Here is an 18,847-nt window from a genome sequence, read left to right as displayed (position 1 = left end):
CGGACGATACTGCCTTCCTGCACGTGGCTTCTAAGAAGTAGTCCAATACATGTCGGCGTATTTAGCACACCACAGTTGACTGATGCATTTCGTAACCAGATTGCACGCGACGAGAGCCCCTCCTTGCCGCTGAACTGGTCGTTAGCAACGGTCAACGGTGCAGGAAAACGCGGGCCCCCCAGAGTCCAGCTTTCAATGGTTTCAACTCGCTGCACTCGCCAGGACGCTGAGTTCAAATATGGTTCAAATGGCTCCAAGCACTATGGGACTTAACATGAGGCCATCAGGCCCCTAGACTTAGAACTAGTTAAACATAACTAACCTAAGGACATCACACACATCCATGCCCGGGGCAGGATTCGAACCTGCTACCGTAGCAGCAGCGCTGTTTCGGACTGAAGTGCCTAGAGCCGCTCTGCCACAGCGGCCGGCGGACGCCAAGTACTCAAGCAAACCCGTCCAGTTCCTTGTCGTACATACCAATCACTATCAAACAACCCCAGAGGTAACACAAAACCAAGCAAAGATTATAGACGAAGGCCAGAATCGATGGAACGCCGCGCAAGTGGCACCAGTAGGATCGCGCGTGCGTTCTCACAAAAGCCGCCACGATTCGCTAGTAATTTTTGTGTTCTGACTCGCTGAATACATCAGTTCGTTCGATTACACCCGGTGTTATCCTCTGCAAAAATTATTTATTATAACAACATCCATTTTATCATTTACTATTATTATTCAATTTTATTGCAACGTGCTCGACAAAATTATTCACATTACATGCCAATGTTTACATAATCCAACTGTAGGATCAGAGAGACAAGTATTTTTGCAGCGAGTTTAACTCTTTGACATCAACGCAGGCGTGTACAGCTCGACTGTAACTACATCGAACCACAGTTGTAAATGGAGCAGCTAACATCCCAAGTACCGCACATATAGGAACGTAGCAAATATGAGGGACGATCGAAGTGTCTCTGCTCGAACGTAGTGTATGTAGGCTTTTTAGGTTTTGCCGACCGGAGTGGCCGTGTGGTTCTAGGCGCTTCAGTCTGGAACTGCGTGACCGCTGCGGTCGCAGGTTTGAATCCTGCCTCGGGCATAGACATGTGTGATGTCCTTAGGTTAGTTAGGTTTAAGTAGTTCTAAGTTCTAGGGGACTGATGACCTACGCTGTTAATCCCATAGTGCTCAGAGCCATTTGAACCATTTGTTTAGGTTTTTACGTTGGTAACACCACGTAGCGCTCTGTATGAAAATCACTGACTGTGCTGTGTGCAGCATGTGGCTGGTTGGCATTGTTGGAATATTCGTTATTGTAGTGTTGGGCAGTTGGATGTGAACAGCGCGTAGCTTTGCGCAGTTGGAGATGAGCCGCCAGCAGTGGTGGATGTGGGGAGAGATGGCAGAATTTTGAGAGCGGACGATCTGGACATGTGTCCGTCAGAAAAACGAAATTTGTAAGACTGGATGTCATGTGCTGATATATAGACTTTTGAACACTATTAAGGTAAATACATTGTTTGTTCTCTTTCAAAATCTATCATTTGCTGACTATACCTATCAGCAATTAGTGCCTTCCGTAGTTAGAATCTTTTATTTAGCTGGCAGTATTGGCGCTCGCTGGATTGCAGTAGTTCGAGTAACGAAGATTTTTTTGAGGTAAGTGATTCATGTAAGGTATAGGTTTTTGTTAGTCAGGGCCATTCTTTTGTTGTGATTATTGAAAGTCAGATTGCGTTGCGCTAAAAATATTGTGTGTCAGTTTATTGTTGATCAGAATAAGTAAAGAAAGAAATGTCTGGGCACGTTCAGTTTTGCTCAGGTGTTTGAAATTCATAAATTTTCCAAAGGGGACGTTTCAGTAGTACAGTCCAGAATCGGTATGTGAATCAGGCAAAATCGCAGTGATCATTGAGGCAATTATTCCAAAGACTTACCAGTCTGAATATACCGGTTTGATAAAGCACTGTGTCCTGCTGCTGAAGAAGTCCGTAACTGCCTGCTGCACATTCTCATCCGACAGGAGTAGTCGAGCCTTCAAGGCCTTTTTTAAGACACCGAAGTCATGATAACGGCATGGGGAGAAATAGGACTACAGAGCAGGTGCCTGACAGTTTCTCACTTGAGCCAGCGTAACTACTGCGTTACTATATTTGCGATATGGGGACGTGCGTTATCAGCACAGAACTTGGAGTATCATTCCACAACGGTGATTTTCAACGGAGTTGCTGTCCCATACACATACTTCATTCCCGGGTGTTCTTCAGCAGCCAAGGAAAGAATGGTAGTAACGTCACCATAGTTCACCTTTTCGCATTTAACGAACACGTTGGAGAGGCACGAATGCCACACTACACCCTTGTCTCCGCGTCCAGGATTTGGATTAGAATACAGTCCCTTGGTACGTCGCACGCTTCTAGCACATTGCTAATGAATTGCACTATGTGTGTGTGGACTAGCCGTTATCAATCCACGAGAAGAAGTGACTATGGCTGCCGCCAGCAGAAGCAGCAGCGACAGCCCACCCTGGGGAGCCTGTGTGTCTGGACTGAGCCCAGGGGAGGTGCGGGCGGGCAACCCGCCAGGCAGCAACAGGTCCCACTGCCGGCAGCTGCAGCCCTCGCGGGAGCCTCCACTGGGCCGCTGCCTCTGCTGCTGTTTTTATTTAATTTGCCGCCAACATCCCGCTCCCTGGCCGTTATCTAGTAAGCATAAACAGCATCCTTAATGCTTCCAGAGCGCCTGTGCCTAGCGAAACTCTTCCCTCTCACATTTTGCGTCGGCTGATCCAGCAGAGCCGTGCAATAACGAACGAAATAAGACTACGAAATATAATTTTTTTAACAAACATCACTCTGCATGAGTAAGACTACTCACGTTTCATCAATGGATAGCATTCAGTAATTTATAATGAGCGTTACTTTGAAAAATAATGTAAACAGGTTAAGTTGAGGCACATTAATAGAGCATTCCCTGTAAATTAGAACCGTACATAGTACCCGTATACTTCACCAAACTGGACTCCAAAATCAAATTACACTACTGGCCATTAAAAACACCAAGAAGAAATCCAGATGATAAAAGGGTATTCATTGGACAAATATATTCTACTAGAACTGACATATGATCACATTTTCACCCAATTTGGGTGATTAGATCCTGAGAAATCAGTACCAGAACAACCACCTCTGGCCGTAATAACGGCCTTGATACGCCTGGGCATTGAGTCAAATAGAGCTTGGATGGCGTGTACAGGAACAGCTGTCCTAGCAGCTTCAACACGATACCACAGATAATCGAGAGTAGTGACTGACGTATTGTGATGAGCCAGTTGCTCGGTCACCATTGACCAGACGTTTTCAATTGGCGAGAGATCTGGAGAATGTGCTGGCCAGGGGAGCAGTCGAACATTTTCTGTATCCATAAAGCCCCGTACAGGACCTGCAACATGCGGTCGTGCATTATCCTGCTGAAATGCAGGGTTTCGTAGGGATCTAATGAAGGGTAGAGCCACGGGTCGTAACACATCTGAAATGTAGCGTCCACTGTTCAAAGTGCCGTCAGTGCGAACAAGAGGTGGCCGAGACGTGTAACCAATGGCACCCCATACCATCACGCCGGGTGATACGCCAGTATGGCGATGACAAGTACACGCTTCCAGTGTCCGTTCACCGCGATGTCGCCAAACACGGATGCGACCATCATGATGCTGTAAACAGATTCATCCGAAAAAATTACGTTTTGCCATTCGTGCATCCAGGTTCGTCGTTGAGTACACCATCGCAGGCACTCCTGTCTGTGATGCAGCGTCAAGGGTAACCGCAGCTATGGTCTCCGAGCTCATAGTCTATGCTGCTGCAAACGTCGTCGAACTGTTCGTGCAGATGGTTGTTGTCTTGCAAACGCCCCATCTGTTGACTCAGGGATGAAGACGTGCCTGCACGATCCGCTACAGCCATGCGGATAAGATGCCTGTCATCTCGACTGCTAGTGATACGAGGCCGTTGGGATCCAGCATGGCGTTCCGTATTACCCTCCTGAATCCACCGATTCCTTATTCTGCTAACAGTCAGTGGATCTCGACCAACGCGAGCAGCAATGTCGCGATACGATTAACCGCAATCGCGTTAGGCTACAATCCGACCTTTACAAAGTCGGAAACGTGATGGTACGCATTTCTCCTCCTTACACGAGGCATCACAACAACGTTTCACCAGGCAACGCCGGTCAACTGCTGTTTGTATGAGAAATAGTTTGGAAACTTTCCTCATGTCAGCACGTTGTAGGTGTCGCCACCGGCGCCAACCCTTGAGAAGGCTCGGAAAAGCTAATCATTTGCATATCACAGCATCTTCTCTCTGTCGGTTAAATTTCGCGTCTGTAGCACGTCATCTTCGTGGTGTAGCAATTTTAATGGCCAGGAGTGTATTTCGTCGTCGGTGAGCCACTGATTCAGAACAGTCGGTGAAAAGTTTTTTAACTTGCTTAAAATTATGTACATACCGTAACTTATCCTGCTGGAGTGCTTGTGTGAAATTAACAGCCACTGCATATTGGTTTAGACTAGGGAAGGGAGGTGAAGAAAGGGAGGAAACCTAAAGCAGGTTGGAGAGTATGGACTGAAGTAGACTTTCTTCTGCGTCAACATCCACTAACTTCGAAGTCAAATCATTTGCCGCCAAGGTCAGTAAAGTTGTGTGGCATTCACGGACTGACATTCTACTCCCCCCACGTAGATGACTGAGTTTATATTATCACGAAGCCTTCCGTACATTTTTTTAATCACACTTTTTTTCAGTTTCATCAAAAATTTAAAATTATTTAGCAGTTTCCTAGGACAACAGGTAAAATGAAGACGTCAAGGATTTTCCTATGGTGTTTAAAGAATAACAACTGCTTGTGGTTCAATGGCGGCGTGAATTTACTTCAACAGTGTGCCACTTCGGAGGCTTGGGTGTCTATAATCTACACCAGTTAACCAACTGGGGGAAGGGACCTTACAGTTTAACTTCGAATTCGAGCCATATGTCGTTCCTGGCGACTTTTTACATTGTTCAGAAGTGAAGGCTAGTGAAATGCGGTAGGGAGCTGATGTTGAGTGGTAGGTTACTGGGCCACAACTTTATTAACACATGTAATAAAAAATAAACCACTTCACTGCCACATCAAAAAGACCCGAAAAATCTCAGCAACTACCGCTAGAATTTAATTTACCAGTGACTATTTCTTTTGGAAGCAAGGCATCTGGTGGTAGAATTTACAAAACCTCTAAAATAACAGTTTAAAAAATTTATTAAAAGAATCTTAAGAAAAATTTTCACATTAAATCTTAACACATATCTTTAATAAGATCAACGAAGTGGTGTTTAACAGTGCAACCCAGATTCAAGTTTTACAAACCTACAGAAATGATTAACAGGCAATTAACATCCGACATCCACTGACAAGTTAAACAGATTGCATGTAATTAACAAAAACAAGCATAAAATACAATTAGTTGGTCGTGCAAATAAGATGTCCGTGTAGGGCCAAAACAAGTTCTTCCTTTTCTTTACGAATAACCCTCAACCTGGTCGGCCAGCTGAGTTTTTAGGCTCTCGTTTTAGTACCATCAACAAAGAGAGCAACCACTTTAGGATTAATCATCTTTTACTCAAAACCATTTAAGCAGTACTCATAATATAAATCGCGTGTGTACCGTAACATGTAAATTACTAGTTAACAACTTTATAGAAAATTAAAACACCAAAAGACCTTGGAGACATTTAGGAAAAACGAATAGTGCGCCAGAATCACTTTACGTACTAAATCATAATTAATTGAAACCCTCAGCTGCTGACAGGTGTTGTTGATATACCTCGATGGGGACAGCTGAAAATGTGTGCCCCGATCGGGACTCGAACCCGGGATCTGCTGCTTACATGGCAGACGCTCTATTCACCTGAGCCCCCCCAAACTATTATAGAAACCATCACCTTAGTGGGCGCGAGTAATGAGTGGATGGGCAAATATCTATTAGGAACATTACGTTTGTAGATTGTGGACAGTTGGAAGTGTGGGTCTCACGGGAAACGTGCAAGGGATAAGTCGCGCTATTCATCTATCTATGTCCTCGGAGCTCAGATGGATAGCGTCTGCCATGTAAGCAGGAGATCCCGGGTTCGAGTCCCGGTCGGGGCACACATTTTCAGCTGTCCCCATTGAGGTATATCAACAATACCTATCAGCACCTAAGAGTTTCAATTAATTATCATTTATTCTAGAGAAGCTGCACGGTCATAAGTGGCATCTGTTCTTCCGAGAACAGTTACTATCTTCATATATTTGAATGCTCACCACAATTCCCAAGAAGTGGCTGCTATCAGCTGAGCATATCCACCAGACGATCTTGTATTGAATCCTTTGGAACCGGCTGATCCATCCGACAAAGGGCTTCACGTAACCCACTGTGACTAACATTCCAAATGCGGCAGCGATCCAAGGATCTTATCGGCCACGACGTCGGCACACAAACCGCTACGCACACGATCAGTGATAGAGAGCAGTCGTCCCCGTTGCCGCGCTAAAATCGACCTACTCGGTACTGCGCTTCCGTCTGGCGGCGGAAAATCGTTTAACTCTATCACCGCCAGTGGTGACGCCAACCAGAGGAACCTATCGATATTGAATCACGTCGCGATGTACCCGCACGACACAGGTAGGCTGAAAATGAAAAGACAGGTCCAATAAAAAGACTCAGCAAGCGTAATTGCTTTTGGTCTGGCAGTTAGGTACGCTGAAAAATAAAAAAAAATGAAAAATATCATAAAGGGAAGCGAAGCCAAACAGTTTTACATCATAGCCGTGATGTCGTTGACGCAGGCAGCAAGTGTGTGGACAGTAAATGGCAACGTTTGTTGACTGATGGAAGATATTTCACTAGCTTCTCTATGTGAACTGCCCAAGCGCCGAGTCTAAGAACACTCTGAGAAGGAAGTGCCTGGCAGAAAAGTGGACCTCCCGATGTGGTCGACATATAAGGCCGTCAGCATCTTGCACTGCTTTGAAAGCAAGATAGTGGGTGACCGTTTTCCGCTTTCTTTCAGTGCATCAATACCAGGGCGGTTGACACGTCTGTCTTCTCCATCTCAGTACATGACCAGAAGCTCAAAAGAGGGGAATGAAATGGATGACCGAAGCTTCATTTTGGTGCGATGACAGTGTGATCCTCATTGTTATGTGTGACACTCGCTTCTTTGACGGAGATAGAACGCGCCACACTTCGAAGAGGATGGTCTGCACTACAACCAAGGCCTTTCTCCTCAATACTGTTGTCACTTTAGGGAATTTGAAGACGGTGACAAATATCCACTTGTGACGAAAGTTGTCCTGTGGACGAAATACCCATCGCATTAAACAAATTGGACCGACAATCAAGACATTCTCCAGGGCTGAAATCTGTGTAGGATCTCTGTCGACTCTTTCTGTTAATCAGTCTTGTATGAAATATTTTGTAACACGACCGCTGGGTGCATGCTATTTTACGATGACGCTGCCGCCTCCCTCCACTCAGTTCATTAAATGACGCAAATTCCAATGATTGATAGTTTAAGTACGCCGGTGACGACGGGGTCTATTGAGAACAGCTATTGTTAGCAGATTAAGGACTTTAAGGTATATTGCTGGCAACACTACTCATATCAAACACTTCTAAATATGTACAATTCAACAACATTCTGCATGCCTCCAATACGACATCGATCTGTTTACAGTATATCTCTAAAGTGAACAAACAGGCGCAGTTCTTTGTATTCCCAAAGGATTAGCAATTTCATCATATCAGTACCGTTTCACGTTCGTCCCAATCCAGGTGCTAGCCTCGGACCCTGCTGAGTGCTCGCGCCCAGCGACAACAATAAGACAGAACTCAAAATACTGCCAGCGGACAGTGATTACTTTGAAATCCCACCTCGGCCAAGACCAGAGGTAACTGCAACATAGACACTGCATGAAGCAGATCGATAAATTTACTCTCGAATGTTGCACATAAAGATAGATATCTTGACTGACGATATAGGATCCTCACATATCCCTTATCTCAAAAAAATATTTTCCTCTCGGAACTTTATGGCGACATAATGTTTCAGTGTGCAATTTTTCACTTCCTGAGTCAGTCACATACCTCCTTCTGCAAACTTCCCTTCTTCTGCTAACGCAATGCCAATGTTACCTTCCGTCAGGTCCTATCTCCTCATCCAAGTCCCAGTAGACACTAAAAACGAAAAGAACGAGAATACATACTATTACTGACACATGACTTTAAACTATTGACGCTAGAGAATTGTAACAATATTAAATAATATCTTTAAAGTTAAACTGTCGGTGACATTACTAACAAATTCCTTATATTATAACCATCAATGTGTTGGAAGAGAAAGATTAAAACTCTTAACTTTAAGCATCGTGAGAGACAACAGGATTAATTAAAAGATAAATTGAGTGCATAATCTGTGTTTCTCCCTGTCCTAATTTAATTAGGAATAAATGTGGTTAACAAATCAATGTGACATATATTTTAACTAATAATAATTAACGTTGTCCTACAGAGGAATGTAAATGAGCAGATCACACTTTTTGCCCACCATTAGAATATTATCATGGAAAATAAATACTATGTTCTTGCATGGAAATCAAATAAAGTAATAACATCCTCAATAAAATAGGTGCACGAAATAGATAAACGCCTTATAAGTTAAATACGCTAAAGTTAAAAACCAATCAAATCAGAAATGGAAAATGAAAGGAGAAAGGGGCGTTGTTAGGTTTGTGGCACGCATTGTACAGATCAACTTATCATCTGAATACAGAAATATCTTAAAATTTGACGCATCCGAATATCCACCTTTTATGGTGCACCCTTTTATGATACTCTGGCACTGCGCTCACGGGTATTCTGCTCTTTTTTTTATGTAACCTAACCGACACTACAATCACGCCTCACGACCTTGTTGAGTCGCGTCGTCGCTCCGACTCATGTGGATGTGTTGGTAAACAAACAGCCATCATGTTGCCCGCTGGACGATGGCGCCGCTCCCCAGAAGGTTTACCAACAGATAAATTACTTGTTTCTGTGAGATTGATCGACACTGAGATTCAACAATGTAGGATCCCATTTCTTGGTCGTGTTGCTTATTGGCCTGGGTGTCATCAGGTTTTCCAAATCTGCTCGCAGCTCTTGATAATGATAATCTCAAGAATGTTCAAATGTGTATTAAATCTTATGGGACTTAACTGCTAAGATCATCAGTCCCTAAGCTTACACACTACTTAACCTAAATTATCCTAAGGACAAACACACACACCCATGCCCGAGTGAGGACTCGAACCTCCGCCGGGACCAGCCGCACAGTCCATGACTGCAGCGCCCGAGACCGCTCGGCTAATCCCGCGCGGCAATGATAATCTACTATAGTGTTTAGTTTTTGATCATGGTTAGCTACCAGTTTCTTCAGTGTTTGACCAAATCCCTTCTGAGTTCTTGTTTGGTATAATCGAGCTTTTTTAATGACTCTGAATTCATTTTTTTTTGTGTAGAAACTCCATTTGCACATCCTCCTTCCTACCTACCTCGATTCAAAGTTCCTGTTCAAATTGGAATTTTAAATATTCGCTGCATCCACATTCTGAATTCTACTAGTTAGTTCCGATTCGTTAATAAGATCCATACTGTGATTGACTCTGATTGACATTGTCATATACAATAATTACGTCACTATCCCCAGTCTGAATAGCCATTGTTGTTAAAATATGTGTACTAGATACGAAATTTATGATCATAGTAACTTTTCACTGTCTGTATCCCTTTTCGTGTCCAGCATTGCTTGAAAGTAGAGGTAGTACTGAAAATTCCAAATTCACTCACCATACGATGACGCTGGGCAATCGGGCTAGGAACCAAAAATAGTTGTAACATGCACGACGTCCTTTCCCCGGTCTCAATATGCAATACGACCGCTGGGCGTGCTATTTTACGAATGTTCTTTCATTTCCCAAGCCATTAATTAAGTGACACGTATTCCAGTGACATAATCTGAGGAAGCGGGTAACGACAGTTTCGATGTCCGGTAGCAGATCACGAACTTCGTAGTTTATTGTTGACAACACTACTCGTAACAAACACTCTTAAATATGCAGAGTTCAGCAATATTCGCCATATCACCATATACATCAATCTTTTCGCTCTGAAACTCTGTTGTGAACAAACACCGTGCGGGTAATCACGTGCCAAAAGAATTAGCAATTCCATCAGAATAGCTCGAGCCCACGTAATGTCTCTACCCAACCGCTAGGCTCGGACCCTCAGTCTGTACTCCGCTATACTGCCACGCCACTGATCGCCCCAGCAACAACAATCAGACTTGCTTCAAACTACTGTCCGTGGGCAACGGTTGCTTTGGAATTCTACCTTAGCAAAACCAGAAGTAATTGCAACATAGACATTCCGATGAAGCACATCTATAAATTTGCTCTCGAATGTTACACATAATGACAAATACCTTCGCATGCGACAATACATAGGACCACCACAATTTCTCTCCAATGGCAGGTAACTTCCCGCAATGCTTTTTTACATCTTCCCCTTGAAGATTTGCATGACATGCACCGTCTTTTTCGTAACTCATGCTTATTCCTGCAGAGTAGATTTCTAGTCTCCAGAAAAGTATAATGACTTTTCTGGAGACTAGAAATCTACTCCGTAGGAATCAGCATGGGTTTCGAAAAAGACGGTCGTGTGAAAGCCAGCTCGCGCTATTCGTCCACGAGACTCAGAGGGCCATAGACACGGGTTCACAGGTAGATGCCGTGTTTCCTGACTTCCGCAAGGCGTTCGATACAGTTCCCCACAGTCGTTTAATGAACAAAGTAAGAGCATATGGACTGTCAGACCAATTGTGTGATCGCATTGAAGAGTTCCTAGATAACAGAACGCAGCATGTCATTCTCAATGGAGAGAAGTCTTCCGAAGTAAGAGTGATTTCAGGAGTGCCGCAGGGGAGTGTCATAGGACCGTTGCTATTCACAATATACATAAATGACCTTGTGGATAACATCGGAAGTTCACTGAGGCTTTTTGCAGATGATGCTGTGGTGTATCGAGAGGTTGCAACAATGGAAAATTATACTGAAGTGCAGGAGGATCTGCAACGAATTGACGCATGGTGCAGGGAATGGCAATTGAATCTCAATGTAGACAAGTGTAATGTGCTGCGAATACATAGAAAGATAGATCCCTTATCATTTAGCTACAAAATAGCAGGTCAGCAACTGGAAGCAGTTAATTCCATAAATTATCTGGGAGTACGCATTAGGAGTGATTTAAAATGGAATGATCATATAAAGTTGATCGTCGGTAAAGCAGATGCCAGACTGAGATTCACTGGAAGAATTCTAAGGAAATGCAATCCGAAAACAAAGGAAGTAGGTTACAGTACGCTTGTTCGCCCACTGCTTGAATACTTCTCAGCAGTGTGGGATCCGTACCAGATAGGGTTGATAGAAGAGATAGAGAAGATCCAACGGAGAGCAGCGCGCTTCGTTGCAGGATCATTTAGTAATCGCGAAAGCGTTACGGAGATGATAGATAAACTCCAGTGGAAGACTCTGCAGGAGAGACGCTCAGTAGCTCGGTACTGGCTTTTGTTAAAGTTTAGAGAACATACCTTCACCGAAGAGTCAAGCAGTATATTGCTCCCTCCTACGTATATCTCGGGAAGAGAGCATGAGGATAAAATCGGAGAGATTAGAGCCCACACAGAAGCATACCGACAATCCTTCTTTCCACGAACAATACGAGACTGGAATAGAGTGGAGAACCGATAGAGGTACTCAGGGTACCCTCCGCCACACACCGTCAGGTGGCTTGCAGAGTATGGATGTAGATGTAGATGTAGGTGTTAAATGAAGAACTGAGTGCATCCCTATCAGTACTATAGGTTTTTATTAACAAGTCTCCAAATATTGCCAAAAAATTTTTAATGCCTTATGGCAAAGGCCCATAATCAGAATATGAGAGAGAAACTTAATACAGAATATTAATAACAAAAGGAGGGTCAGAATTTGTCGTTGAAGTAGAAATCTTTATATCTATTGCAAATCGATGTCAATCACTGCATGGCATCAGTGCGGACTCATAAATACAAGCGCAAAACCGCACATATCACTGAAGAGTACTTGTCATACCGAAGTGCCGTGAGAGGGGAAGCGGCACGCTACCGCCTGCGTATACACAGCCGACGCGGACAGGCAACACCCGATGTACTGGCATGTATCAAATAACACCCCGGATCAGCGCCTCCAAATGCTCGGAAGGCCGAGAGTAAACAAGCAAACATATAATTCATGCATAATAATCATGAGACATATGAAAATGCTCAGACCAAGACAATGTGAGCGTGGTCCCATGCTCCAAACAAACCTTACGTATAACAACAAGAATTTTACAATAGAATTACTAAAAGGATTAACCAGTCAATCTTACACTAAAATATAACAAGTTAATGTAATAACCAGAAAACCATACAGTACTCAGACATATTAACTTAAGTGGCTTAAAATGTAACAGGCAAATCTTTAGAGCTAGTACTCAAACGAATACAATAGTAATTATATTTTCAAATATGAGTATTAATTTTCTTCAAAGGGCCAACAAATCGAGCTATAGGACCCAAATGAGCCAATATCACTGGGCTACTATGGTCCTCACCACAGCGGTAGACAATAATACAGTCGTTGCATCAGTTAGCAACAACTTCCAACACAAATAAGATTCAATTTCGACCTCAGTGCCCACTAAGACACGTAGCAACCTTGAACATATGACAATTAATTTCAAGCGCAACTGAGCAAATAAGCAGATATTGAACAAGAAATTTTAAAACACTCGAATATGCCACGGCTCAAGTCTTCCATGTTTGGAGAATGCTCTCAACATCTCCACAGCTCACGATCAGAACGCCAAAGGTGGTATCACACACCACGTCCGATACTCAATGTATAAACAGTTTTTATAACATGTGCGTATCTTCACAAGGCTCCAAGTCGATAATAAAATGCACAAAATGAATGATCTGTTGAAGCTGTGCTGTGTAAGAAGTACTTTTATGTCGTCAAGGCTACTTTTTCTGAGTGAGAATATACTAAATTAGTTACATTGTGCAGTGTATGAAATACACTATGTTGTACATGATGTGGAAACTTGGAGAAACAACTACAGTTATACCAGTTAAGCCATATTTCCTGAGGGACAGGGGCAGACATATGTAACGTAGGTTGGCTGTAAAAAATCGAATGAAACTAGAGGACGGAATCACTCATCAGTTTCAAAGTTCCACCAGCAGTCCTGCTAGCGCAATCACTGTGCACAGGCAGTCACAAAGAATGGGGTACAATGGACGCATTTACTGGGTGGCAGTTTTTGAACTATACGAAAATAACGTAAATTAGTTACAAACTATGACTTGCACAACTTTCTTAAACCTGTAAACGTCGCTACAGATGTTCTAATTTAGGTTATGACATGTTCGATATGCCTGCCATCTTGGCGATGATGTGGCGAAGACGGATGGCGAAATTCTGCATGACCCGCTGAAGTGTCGGAACATCCATGCTGTCGATGACCTCCTGCATACGGTTTTCGGCTCAGGAATGGTTCTATTACTGCACACCTCGTCTTTAATATAGCCTCACAAAAAGGAGTTGCATGTGTCCAGCTGGGGAGAATATGGCGGCCAATCGAGACCCATGTTAGTGGCCTCTGAGTACCCCACAACTATATTGCGGTCCTCCACAACATCAAACACTCTCCTGCTCGGTATGTCGAGCTCTGTCTTGTATAAACCACATCATATCGAAATAATATGGATGTCTTCCAAAACCTTCACGCACCGTTCGCTAGTCACAGTGCCGTCACGGAATATCGCACCGATTATTCCGTGACTGGACACCGCAAACCACACAGTCACCCGTCTCGATCGCGAAATGTGGATTCTCAGTCCCCCAAATCTGCCAGTTTCGCTCATCGACGAACTTATCCAAATGTAAGTGGGCTTCGTTGCTAAATCAAACCATACAGCGCATACTAACTCCCGTGGCCAACAGAGCAGTTTGAACGTCCTAAGCAAACGATTCAGAAGTTACGAAGATTTTATTTCATATAGTTCAATAATTGTCACCCTGTATGCATTTAGTGCTAACGACACTTGTGGTGATGTAAAGAGTGACGACAGTAGACATAGATGACTGGAAACGAGTGATTTGGATTGATAAGTAACACTACGCCCTTTGAAAATCCGATGTAAGGGTTTGGTTGGGTTGTTTGGGAAAAGAGACCAGACAGCAATGTCATCGGTCTCATCGGATTAGGGAAGGTCGGGGAAGGAAGTCGGCCGTGCCCTTCCAAAGGAACCATCCCGGCATTTGCCTGGAGCGATTTAGGAAAATCACGGAAAACCAAAATCAGGATGGCCGGACGCGGGATTGAACCTTCGCCCTCCCGAATGCGAGTCCAGTGTGTTAGCCACTGCGGCACCTCGCTCGGTGTGTAAGGGTTTGGGTTAGGCGAATTCTTGGATAAATTGACATGGCATCATGTGTACATTGAGATGAAAAATGTCATGGGATATCACCTAATATCGTGTCGGATCTCCTTTGTCCCCGCATAACGCAGGAACCTGACGTGAAATGGGTTCAACAGTTCGTTGGAAGCCCCTCAGAAATATTCAGCGATGCTGCCCCTATAGCAGTCCATCATTGGGAAAGTTTTGCCAATATAGAACTTTTTTTACGAACTGACCTCTCGGATATGTCCCATAAATGTTCGATGGCATTCACTTTGGGCGATCTGGATAGTTCAATCGTTTGCTCCAAATGTCCAGAATGTTCTTCAAACCAGTCGCGAACAGTTGTGGCCCAGTAACACGGTGCATCGTCGTTTGCGAACATGATGTCCATGAATGGAAGAAAATGGTTTCCAAGTAGCCGCACGTAGTCATTTCCAGTCAATGATCGCTTCAGTTGTATGAGAGGACCCGGTCTATTCCATGTAAATACAGTCCACGCCATTATGGAACCACCACCAGCTTATACAATGTCTTATTGAAAACTTGGGTCCATGGCTTCGTGGGCTCTGCGTCACACTCGAAAGCTACCATCATCTCTTACTATCTAAAATCGGGCCTCATCTGACTATTGTCTAGGATCCAACTGTTATGATCATCAGCCCAGGAGAGGCGCTGCAGGCGCGTTGCTCGTCTACTGTCAAAGCCTATTAACGCCACATTTCGCCGCAATGTCCTAACAAATACGTTCATCGTACTTCCACAATAATTTCTACGGTTATTTCTCGCATTTTTGAATGTCTGTTATCACTGACAAGTCTAGGTAAATGCTGCCGCTCTTGGTGGCTAAGTGAATACCGTCGGCCACTGTAGTGTCGTTTGTGAGACGTAATGGCTGATATTTTGTATTCTCAGGACACTCTTGACAATATAGATCTCGTAATACTGAACTCTCCAAAGACTTCTGAAATGGAATGGCCCAAGCGTCTACGTACAACTACTATTCCACGTTAAAAGGCCACAATCACGTCAGAAAACTTTTCGTGTGGATCACCTGAGTACAAATGACAGCTCTGCTAATGCACTGCCGTTTTATACCTTACGTACCTGTTACTTCCACCATCTGTAAATATGCATATCCCACGACATTTGTCACCCCAGTGTGTTGCCAGCAGTGGAGTATGGAGGAGGTAGTGATAAGCTACGAGGGTGTTTTTTGTTGTTAGGGCGTGGGCCTTTTGTTGCGTTTAAGAAAACGCTAAACTGTGGAAGTATATGAATACATTTTTCAGTATTATGTACTGCATTCGGCAGAAGAACAGTTCGAGGACGACGACTGTTCATATCAGCATCACAGTACACCTGGTAATAAAGCAGGATGTGTGAAGCAAAGATTTGCGATCAGCGACATCCCTGAAATGGACTGACCTGCCCAGAGTACCGACTTGAACCTAATGGCACACGCTTGGTACGAGCTAGACTGTCGACTTCGCTCTAGATCCCAGTGTCCAAAATCATTACGTTCTCTGGTTTCTGCTTTTGAGGAAGAATGGGCTACCAGGCCTCGACAGGAAGTGAGGCACTTTATTGAAAGTGTCCCCAGCGGAGCTCAAGGCACCACAAACACGAAAGGTGCACACACATCACATTAATTTCCACTAAAATAGGTTCAGATGCTTTTGCTCAGTTAGTGTACATTCTTGTCTGAGTTGTGTTCTTGTATGAGAACCATAAGTACGCACATAAAAAAGTCGCTCACGCAGTACAGCAGCTAAAGGTATTTACTGTGTAACTGGTGGGAATTCGTCTCAAGACGAACAAGACACTAAAAAATAAATAAAAGCCTTTTAATAAATAGGGATTCCGTACAAAGTTCTTCATTTCATTGTAATACGTGATTAATAAAATGACTAAAATTTGAAGGCAGGTAAGAAAACATCACGATTTAACGTCCCGCTACTGGAGACAGCACAAGTTCGCATAAGACATCGATGGGAGAGGAAATTGGCCTAATCCGTTTGTAAGACATCATGTCAACATTCACCTTCACATTGTCATCATCGATGTAAGGAAACCATGGAAAGCCTGAATCTGGATGGCTAACTGCCAGAAAATTACGAACCTTTCTTTAAGTGGAAACAACCTAAAAAACTACTTTTTGACTTTTTGCTTTTGCGAGAGATAACCACCGCCATACGTAGATATCTTGAATAATCACCGCTTGGCTGCTCTTGTAAATATTTCATTTAACAACCGGTTTCGTAGCCTAGAAGCCGCATCATCGAGTTAACATGATGATGTGGTTCTAGTATACGAAAACGGTTGTTAAATAAATTATTTACAAGAGCAGCAACTGTTAATCATGATATTTATTTATTATTTTTACTAGAATCCTTTGGTTTTCTTGTTTCTCTTTTTTTTATTCTTGTCATGATTTATATTTGTAATATAGTACATCTGTGAAGACAGAAATAGAAATGGGAGTGGTCGCAGGTGGGATTTATTCTTCGAACAACCGTCACAATTTGACAGTTATCAGACGAGCAATAAAAGCGATTAACGAACAGCAGAAGCATCTGGTATAGCCAGGGGATAAAAAGTTTCCACGATATGGTGACAGACACCCAGGCTGCATTCAGTCAAACAGTTTATTGATCTGTTGCTCAATGAAAAATTCCAACTGTTCTCGGCAAGACTGTTGATGTTAACTGAACCGTGATTTATTTTCAAAGAATATTCTTAAGAATTTATTTTATTTACTAGCGATTCATCAAGAACATTAACACATTTAATCACACTATGTAAGCATGGAAGTAGTTGCCAGGGAGTAACTGATGAAATCATAACCAAACTCCTTTTAACAAATGGGAATTTTATTCACTTTAATAGTGCCTAAAAGCATTTTTTAAAAGAAAGATTTAAAATTATAATTAGAGATCACCCTCTAAATATCAAAGTTACAATTTATTGAGAGGCAGAAAGAATCAAGTTTTGACTGTATGAGCTTTCGGGCAGAGAACCTTGCCGCTCCCTTTTGACACTGCCGTAGTTACGATCGCTCACAACAGCCTCTGAAAGACTACACTAGTGCAAATGTGCAACACACCAGATAACTTTAAACTAAGAGTTTTAACAATTTACACAAGCACACAAACTATGCACCCCCGTAGGAGGGATGTAAATGTTACAAAACACTAACAATTAAAACATTAACCTTGGCACCAAAGGTGCAACTTGATTTTAACTTCTAAGAAAAGTCTTACGGTGAAGTGGTGGCAACTTTATATACTACAATGATAATTTAAATAAAAACCCATGAAATGCAATCTTATATAAAATTCTACAAGGTTGGCAAAACAATAGTTAAGATGCTCTACAGTACACAAATCATAGGCAATAATATCAAAGTTTCCAAAGATCAAAACATATTTCAGGTGCTAGGCCGTTACACTCCAAGCAATAAATTCGTTAACACACCCAATCCGACAAACATGACAGAGGCAGCTACTAATGTACGGTAGATTGATAGGGAGATTACCGAACAACCCGAACCGCAGGTCGCTCTAACCCACCCCTACTCCACAAGGGAAAAACGGACTACACAATTCATAAACAACCACCTTCCCGCGGGTGGGCAAACGGAGAAGAATGGTGGGACGACCCCAAAGCAAAACGGCTGGTGACCTCACCAAGAAAACAAGTAGAATTTAACAAGAGCAAATCAAACAACGTATCGCCAATCACTTAACTTCTAATAAACCGCGATTTCTCGAGAAGACGGTGCAGCACCCTCAAATCTCTCTCCCGAACCGTCCGCTGCCAGCCGCTTCAACGGACGCAGGAAGGCGCGCCGATCTCCCGTCTCACGGCGTCGCAGCTCGCACCGGCCAGACTGATGTCGTGGGTTGACTCCTGTTGCTTTCGTGTCTACCGCGAAGTAACTATCCCTCGCTATACGCCGCGGCCCACTTGACTGACGTGACGACCTCAAATGCGCCGACGTTCAAGACGGACAAGTCATCTTGTGTCTCAGTGCGCAACCGACCAACCGATCGATCCAACCGCCAATGACCATTGCCTGAGCAAACTCAGCAGACTGGTGGCCTAACGCACAGGCTCAGATGCAGGAACTAAGCCCCGACCGGGCGTCCACTCGCTGAGTTCTCTTACTGGCGGAGTGGAAAGATTCTCATTTTGCCGGCTTTAAAGGTTGATCCGAACGACAGACATACCAGCACTGCCAACGACAGACA

This window comes from Schistocerca serialis, chromosome 1 (assembly GCF_023864345.2).
Source record: "Schistocerca serialis cubense isolate TAMUIC-IGC-003099 chromosome 1, iqSchSeri2.2, whole genome shotgun sequence".
NCBI classification, from domain to species: Eukaryota; Metazoa; Arthropoda; class Insecta; order Orthoptera; family Acrididae; genus Schistocerca; species Schistocerca serialis.
The sequence above is the reverse complement of the archived record's forward strand: the minus strand, read 5'-3'. Positions refer to the sequence as shown.